The sequence below is a fragment of the Vigna angularis genome, chromosome 4 (genome assembly GCF_016808095.1).
Source record: "Vigna angularis cultivar LongXiaoDou No.4 chromosome 4, ASM1680809v1, whole genome shotgun sequence".
In the NCBI taxonomy this organism is placed as follows: domain Eukaryota; kingdom Viridiplantae; phylum Streptophyta; class Magnoliopsida; order Fabales; family Fabaceae; genus Vigna; species Vigna angularis.
This window is the reverse complement of record NC_068973.1, coordinates 27,223,562-27,232,671: the sequence shown is the minus strand read 5'-3', so window position 1 is coordinate 27,232,671 and position 9,110 is coordinate 27,223,562. Positions and strand designations below refer to the sequence as shown.

At 28.5% G+C, this 9,110-nt stretch overlaps 2 non-coding genes across 2 annotated transcripts; one reads left to right on the top strand and one right to left on the bottom strand.

The window, feature by feature from the left end:
• Positions 1 to 983: 983 nt before the first annotated feature.
• TRNAW-CCA (transfer RNA tryptophan (anticodon CCA)) lies at positions 984 to 1,055 on the top strand. Its single transcript has one exon. It is a non-coding gene; the product is annotated as a tRNA-Trp (tRNA).
• Positions 1,056 to 8,616: 7,561 nt separating this feature from the next.
• Positions 8,617 to 8,688, bottom strand: TRNAW-CCA (transfer RNA tryptophan (anticodon CCA)). Its single transcript has one exon. It is a non-coding gene; the product is annotated as a tRNA-Trp (tRNA).
• Between the last annotated feature and the right edge of the window lie 422 nt (positions 8,689 to 9,110).

Sequence of the window (9,110 nt, the reverse complement as noted above, 5' to 3'; positions counted from 1 at the left end):
GGTTTCTGGCAATGCATTATCGTGAAACAAGATGCAAGGTCAAGGCTAATTGAGAAATCAAGAGAAAATAATCAAATAAAAAAAATACGGAAAATAAAAGTGGATGATTTGCTGTAAATTTTATTTACATAAAAAAATTATATCTAGTAGTATTTCACAAATTAAAATTGTTGTATCTGTACAAATTAAAACCATGGGAGAATATGGTGAAAGAATATTATCCACTAAAACTATAATCAATTTAATAATTATAAATGCGCATATAATTAGCTGTAGATAATTAAAATGGAGAGCCACATGGCATCTCTTAATCTCAACTACATTTTGTCCTTGAGTGAAATGATCCTTTACGAAGAGGAAAAAATCGGAATGATTTTAATGTCTTTAAGTAAAATAGGCTAATTGCTCACAATATTTAAGGTAAGTTGCAATATCTCTTGAGAGAGATGTTCATATTTAATGTTCTATTATATTTAAAATAAGAAATTATTTAAACTTGAAAAAGTGTTTTTGAAATAAAAAAAAAACTTATATAAGAAGTCTACGTGATTTGTTTTAAATTTTAAAAATAAATAGATTAGACAAACATATATTGTAAAATTAAAATATGCTTATTTCTGTAAAAAAGATATTTTTTTTTATAAAAACTCAAACATACCTATTCACTCCAACTAAAATATTAAAGAAAATACAGAGCATTGTAATTTTTTAATTAAAAGGAGTAAATGTAGTAAAAAAATTCCCTTTTGAAATTAAGGAATCTAATTAATAATATAGGCGTAAACCTACGTTTATTAAATTCAAATCTCAAAAGGTAAAACTGGAGTGTAGTTATAAAGTTGATCACATTAATATATTATTTATTTCGTTAAAATTAATACAAAATCAACTACTATGAACTTCTGGCTAGAATCATCAAGAGATATATTTTGAAAATTTTGTAGTATGTATTTTTGACCTTATAATATATTCATATCATCAATGGATCCGTGGCGCAATGGTAGCGCGTCTGACTCCAGATCAGAAGGTTGCGTGTTCGATTCACGTCGGGTTCAAACCCCGATCCGTTGGTTACCGTTGTATTTTTTTTCCCTCGATATTGTAAAGAGATAAACTGCTTTAAAGCAGAAAAATAGTTAAACAATCTAATTTGATTTAGTTTGTATAATTATGAATTTTATACTTATATTTTTAAATGAAAGAAGTTGATCCAATTAAACATACACCAAATCTACATAGGTTGGAGACTGGGGAAGAATAGACCCGTGATATGAATGGATAACATTTGGCGTACATCTTAAATAGTATTAATAAGGATTCAAGTTCATTCAATCACGGAAGTTAAGTTCAATCTCTCAAAATTAATTAAGACGTAACATTTAACTAAATTTTAAACATCCTCATTTAAGAAAAATATCTCTCACTCCAGCTCCAATTTCCTTTTTTTTTACCAATAGTTAGCATTTTGCTAAGTGTGAACACTACATTATTACTTTAATTCATGTGGTGTTTTTTTTATTATATTTTATAAGTATGAATGTGGCATGAGCAGTTGAGGAAGGCCGTGGAGGAAGAGTGAGAAGACAGAAAAGTTTGAAAGAAGGATTAATGGATATATTCCATTAACCAAAACCATGGCTTTTGTCGAAAACATGAACTGGTTAACTTTATAATTGCTTGAATTCATTTCACAATAAATGGGTGCAATGAACAAAATGTGAGAGTGAGTCATAAAGAGTTGACTCCAACGAATCCATTGATATCTCTTTCGATAGAAGGGTTAGGCATTGGGGGATTTCCTCAAACACATGGGGTGTGGACGAGGGAAGAAAGTGTATATTGTGCATGCATGAGAAGAGGGTTATCTTTTGAAGTTTGAAGGAAGCAGAAAATAATAAAAAATGCATGTGAAGTTTTGAGGCAAGTTGATGGTAAATTAAATAAGAATAGCACCGTTTGGGATAAATGTTGGTGAAAAGTGAGAGTGAGTATTATAGACAAAGGTCCAGGAAACAAGGGGGCATGGAGTGACATAGGGCATCCGTGTGGGACTTTGACAGTTACATTCCTACCAATGAAGTTACTTCCAATGGGGTACACCTCTTTCCACACACCATGCATCATCAATCCATGCTTTTTCTTTCCACTTTTCTTATACTTTATATTACAATCTCTACAAATAAGTTAATCTAATATGGATACATATAACTTTTATTTTGAAAATTGATTTCGTAATACTTTTCTTTAAGTTGGACAATCAATATCAAAACTTATTTTAACTTATGTTTCATCCCAAAAATAAAACACAAAAAACTTTTTCTTTAAATGGTTTGGTGTAACCAATTTATTCACCTGAAAGAACATGTTTGCAACTTGTGATTAAATCGTCTTAAATTTTATCCCACATAAATTCACAAAAATCTATATGTGTTCAGGTTTTTCGTGAAATATTAGGTTAATTGTAATATGTAATATATACCATCTTATTGTCATAATAATACAACAATGCTAGTTTTGAATGTAAAATTCAATTTGGATGAAAAATGATTATCAACCATCAAATTTTTTACACTCATTTCACAATTCTTTTTATTAAATAATATGATTTATGTTTTATTTAAATGTTCTATTTTAATGATTTATCACTGAAAGAGTTGTAGTATGAATTTAATTTTAAAACAGGATGTCAAAATACTTTTACTACTTTTTTTTTCTCTTTACTTACACTTACTAGTACAAAAACATTGTATAACGTCACACGTTTAACGTCCAACCACTGAATAACCAACATTAAAAATGACCAATGACATGTTTGTAAATAAATGCAATTATTAGATGTTGTTAAGAATTGTAAAACGTCGAAGCTATATACAATTCGATGTTTTATGATGGTAGTTATTTAAACTAGCGCGCCATTTTTTTTTCTTTTAAACCATCAATAGTATGTCAAATTCTATAGGGGCTTCAACGTAATATTTGTCAGCCAGAAGCCAAAGAGTCACCCTTTTTAATTCTTTCTTCTTTTAAACCACACATCAAATTCTGAAGGGGCTTCAATATATTATTTTTCAGTCAGAAGCCAAAGAGTTACCCATTTTTAATTCTTTTTTTTCTTTTAAACAACAAATAATACGTCGAAACCCCTACAAAATTCGACGTATTATTTATCAGCCAAAAGCTAAAAAGTAACCCCATTTTTAATTCTTTTTTCTTTTTTCTTTTAAACCACATATAATGCGTCGAATTCTGTAGGGGTTTTGACGTATTTTGTAGCGAATCCAATAAAAATTTGAGTGGGAGATTGAAAATTCATTCACTTTCTCTTAGCGCGTGAGACTCTCTTCTCTTCTCAAACTTTTCTCGAACGAAGTTTGACGACCATCACAGGTAATATTTCTTTCATTTGATACAAATGCATGTTAATTAACTACTTTATGTACGATTTTCGTTTGTTTTGACCGATTATTTTCGTGTTCTTGTCCTTTATAGGCGCATTCTGCTTTCTCTCTCACTGGTGACGACACTTTATTCCGAAGAACCCACATTTTGAATGTTTGTTTTTGTTTTCGTTTTGAAGAACTTATTTGTTGAACTTGTTTGTTGTTTTTTTTGTTGAATTTGTTTGTTGTTGTTGTTTGGTTGAACTTGTTTGTTGTTGTTGTTTGGTTGAACTTGTTTGTTGTTGTAGTTTGATTGAACTTATTTGTTGTTTGTTATTGTTGTTTGTTGTTGATACTATACTACACGTTCATAGTTCATGCTTTATAAAATACAAAAAACTGAAATTTATTGTTTTTGTGCTTTTCATGTCTCATAGAGTTGTAAAAAAGGATCACAATTAATTAAAAAAAATAAAAAAATTGATTAACATCGAATATTGACAAAATTCGACGTTAATTTGATAACTTCGAATTTTTTAAATTCGACCTCAAATTCGACGTGATAGACCAAAAAACAATGACGTTATACGATATTTTTGTACTAGTGACTAGATATCAAAACATAATATAGCTCATGTTTATTTCGATGCTACTTTTATGTTTAGTGATAAATATAGTAAAATTTTTTCCAAAGATAATACAACAATAAACAAAAACAAAGCTCATTAATTATTCTCTTTACAAATATATATAAAATAATTAAATGCATAAAATAAGGAAAAAGAAACCCGAAACACTAAATGTTTTTAATATGGAACTTCCAATAATAATAATTAATTGGTTTATCATAAGTTTTTTAAAACATTCAAGAATTGATAGAAAATATTCTCTTCATTAACAAGTAAATAAAAACACAAGAAAATTCAATGCATACTTAACTAAACAACAAAGAAAACTCAATATATAAGATATGATATAAAATCTCTTCTCTAAGCTAGCTTATGCGCATAAATATGCATAAGTTTTGTTTCACTCTCTCTTGGTGACCTCTTTTCTTTTCCCATCAAAAGCACTCAAAGGTATTGTTTCTTGCCATCCTCAAAATTTAATGCAAAATGATGTATTATTTTAAATTGCATAATAGGTTGGTAGCACGCAAAGAAAATAACATCTCTTTTTTTTTCTTCATTAAGTCAGTGTGACCCAATAAATTGATGATTCACCTAGCAAATAATACTTTTTTTCACTAGTTCATTGAAGTCATAATCAACCAAACTGACTTTCTCCTTGCCCATAACAAGTTATCCTACATGTGTCATCATATTCGAGTCATTGTCATTAGTATGATTTTTCTCTAATGATAATTTCTTTATATCCAATGCATCTTGTTTTCAATGATATCGAACTTCAATAAGCTTTGACCTTGAATGAAATATTGAGTTCTTATCGACATGGATTACACTTTAACTATCATAATACAAAATATTTTTTCTTGTGATAATCCCAATTCTTGTAGGAATTTCTACATCCACAATACCTCCTTATCATTTTCTATAACTATAATTTATTTTGCCTTATAAAAGATAGAGCAACTGCACTTTTTTGTAGTTTCAATTGTCATAATAATGCTTTCCTTGCAGAAGGTAATCACAAACTCGAAATAGATTTTCTAAAATTCATATCATTAGGCATGTTCATATTTGTCTAACCACTCAACACAGACTACAACTTCCAAAGCATAAACAAACTCTAGAAGTGTCTTTTAGACACCTAAGTATCTACTTCACAACTTTTCAATGTTCTTTTCCAAGATTAGTAAGGAAACAACTAACAACACTAACAACATGAACAATATCTAGCCTTGTACACATCATACTACACATCAAACTATGAAATCTTTTGCATTTCTTCTCTCGTTTTCACTTGTAGGACATTACTTTAAACTCGACTTCAAGTGATCTACAAGTGAAGTACTAACAAACTTTGAATTCCCTTGACTTTGAGCACATTCATGCATGACGAACAATTCAGATGTCATCAACATAAAACAAGAGAATAATAAAATTTTCATTAAGAAAATTCTTCACAAAAACACAATGATTAGAAGATATGCATCTCATATATTGGGTTTCCTCTATTGTGTAGCTAAGTACTCATTGGGGTTTTATTGTGTTGTTATCTACCTTGTTGGTGAAGAAAATAATTTTTTTATCCTTGAAACCTCTAAGAGAACTTGTGGTGTATCCATTAATTTTTATTAGTGGATGTTTTTACCAGTCTGGTCTAGTAGGTTTTTCCTCCATTTTGAGGTATTAATAAGATAAAAAGTTTTGGCATATGTTGGTTTCTCTCTTCTCTATTTTTGTACATCTCATTATTTTGCATATTTTGTATAGGGGAAAAATCATATGAGTTTTGCTTTTGATTGCTATTTTTATTATCCTCCCAACTTCTAATATTAAAGTTCCAATTAGAAGGTTTGGTTTATGCTCTATATATGGGAGATAGTAATGGTGTTAGAACTATGATTAAATGAGATTTTACCAATTATTCAATATGAAAATCTCGTATGAAAGCTTTGTTATTTTGCAAAAGACTTGTATGATCCTATTGAGAAGCAATGTGTTAAAACAAGGAATACAAAACTTGTAACTCACTTGTTGATTTTTCTTTTACTTGGATAGATCGGGAAGATTAACCCATCTAAGAGGTATGAGTTGTCCATATAAGAAACATGATACCATTTCCAAGACTAATGTTTATGAAAATCTCACATGAAAAATTTGTTATTGTGTAAAAACTTGCATGATCCTATTGAGGAGAAATGTGTTAAACCAAGGAATACAAAGCTTGTACCTCACTTGTTGAAATTTTTTTACTTCAGAAAGACTGGGAAGGTTAACCATCTCGGAAGTATGAGTTGTCTATATAAAAAACCTAACACCAATTAATCGTTAGATTAACCTCAAATTTTGACATATGATTCCTAAGATATATTGATTCAATTTGAATGCTTAGGTTATTAAGTAGATGTATGTAATTAGAGAAATTAGCTTCATATTTTCTAGGAAGCTTAAAACCATCTTAGTTCGGTTTTTGAGTCATCTTGGTAAAATCTCCTCTCCCACCTTGTTAACCGTTGACTAATCTAAAAATTTAAGATATGGTTCTTAAGATATATTAATTCAACTTAACCGCTTGGATTATTAATTGGATGTCTCTGATTAGAGAAATTAGTTTTGTACTTTTTAGGGAGCTCAACACAACCTTAGTTTTGTTTCTGAGTCATCTTGGTAAAACCTCAATTCCCATCTTGTTAACCATTAGATTCACTTGAAATTTTGATATATCATTTCTAACATATTTGTATTCACTTTGACCACTAGGACTATTAGTTGGATGTTTGTGCTTAGAGAAATGAGTTTCGCATTTTTAAGGGAATTCAACACCACTTTAATTATATTTTTGAGTCATCTCGTTAAAATTAAGATTTTTGCTTCATTAACCATCTTACTACGAGTTTTAAATATGTTATTATTTACTTTGATCGATCAAATATTTAATTAAAGGCTTGTAGTTAGAGCAATTGTTCATGTAATATTCCAGTACTTTAGGTTGGTGATCACTTTGACCTTTGTTGTTTGTTTGGTGCATAATTTTTTCTACAGTTATCAAATTGAGTTTATTCTTTTTGCACTGTGTCACTCATTCAATTACATTTAATTTGAATGCAAGATCATACATTTTTGAAACTACAATTTTTTTCTAAAGTTCTGAAGTTCTAAGATCATACGTATGTTGTTAAGTTGTTGTGCAATATACCTAAGAAAGTGGTATGAGAATATATGATGAGTGCATTTATTGTATGAGTTTGTCCAGGGATCTCGTGGAGAGATTTTGTGGTGGTTATTCATTAGCTTGTCCTGACGTTGAAGATTATCCTAATATACTAATAACCATCCAATCTTAAGTAGAGAAGGATGATGTATATGATAATAGAAGCATGAGGTTCTAGTTTATGGACATTGCTTTGACCATACATGTAAATGGGCTAACCTTGTGGATGACATGGTGTATTCCATTGGCAATGACTTTCAATAAGATGTAGTACCTTCATAATTATTACAATTATACTTTGAATAACTATAATAATTTTATACTCATAACAATTTATTTCAAGTATTAATTATGTAATATTATGTGTGAAATTGGAATGTTACAACTTATACATATAGGAATGATAAAAATACTCATACTTATGGGTATCCGTAAATAAAATCCACAACAAATAATTGATATTCGCATATATTTATGTCCTATAGGTAACGAATATTTTAACAATCGTGAATAAACGGGTTGAGTGCGAGTATCATACTACCTGTATCCATAGATATCCATTACCCAAAAAAATTAAAATAAAAAATTTATTTATATTTTATTAAATTTAATTTAATTAAAATTAAAATTAATTTATATATATATATATATATTATGATTTTATTTTTAAAATTTATAAAATTTTTTTTTTAATATATGTAGTATTCACGGATATTAGTAAGTATTTTAAAATACTTATTGACATTCCTAAATGCATATGATTTCACACTTTCTCTTTAAATGAAATATGTAATTAAGAAAAGTAGAAAAAGTTCCTAATATATTGTATCGTCACTATTCATTGTAAGCCCGTTTGTACAGTTTTACTGTACTTTTCTTAAGAAACAATCACTTCAGTCTATTTCTTTTTTCTTACATATGTTACTTTTAGATGTTTTTATCAACTATACAAGATAATCAGGGCGGAAAGAAATTATAATCTGATTAAAATCATAACATTTTCAATGATAGTTTTTCTTTTAAACTTTTTTCTATCATTATAAACAAATATAAATTAGGTTCTTATTTCTGAAAAAAAAAACATTAAAAGTTTACTAAATTATTTCATAGTATTTTTTTAATCTTCGGTTTGGTCTGATTTCTTTTATAAGAAATCTCAAACAGGACCCAAACTGAATATTTACTATTAAAAAGAGTTATTAATCTTACAATATCACATATAAGTTTGAGCATTTTGTACAAGAGAATCACTCACATATTAAAATTAATAAAATAAGTATTTATTCTAACAATTATGCACTTTTTCTTTCAGAAAATAATTTTTGGATATATTTCATCATCAACAGTATAAGACAAGAATGCAAAATCTATTGAAATTAAAAATTTAAGGATTGGAGTTTGAACCCGACGTGAATCGAACACGCAACCTTCTGATCTGGAGTCAGACGCGCTACCATTGCGCCACGGATCCGTTGCTATAAGTTTTTTCCATATAATATTAATATTTATATTTAATTTGAATTGGGCCATCTTTACACTTAATTTTGGGCCACTTTTGGATTGGTTCATCCATTGTTCTACTTTCATTTATGCATGAAACGGAAGTAGATTATTGCTGTGTATATTCTCTAACAAAAACAAAAACTGTATATCATAACTTTTATTTTGAAATTAAATTTATCATCTAATTTCCAGCGTATCACTTTTTTTTATTAATGTGGTTACGCAATAATATAACAATTTTAGAATGGACCAACATTCTCTATTATGCCTAAATTCTTTCAGAAACGGATGATAATGAAAAATAATAAGCAATCATTCTTGCCAAAAGCCATATCCAGGAATCCATTTTTTAAAATTACCCATCCGTTGTTACTTGTATTTATTAAATTC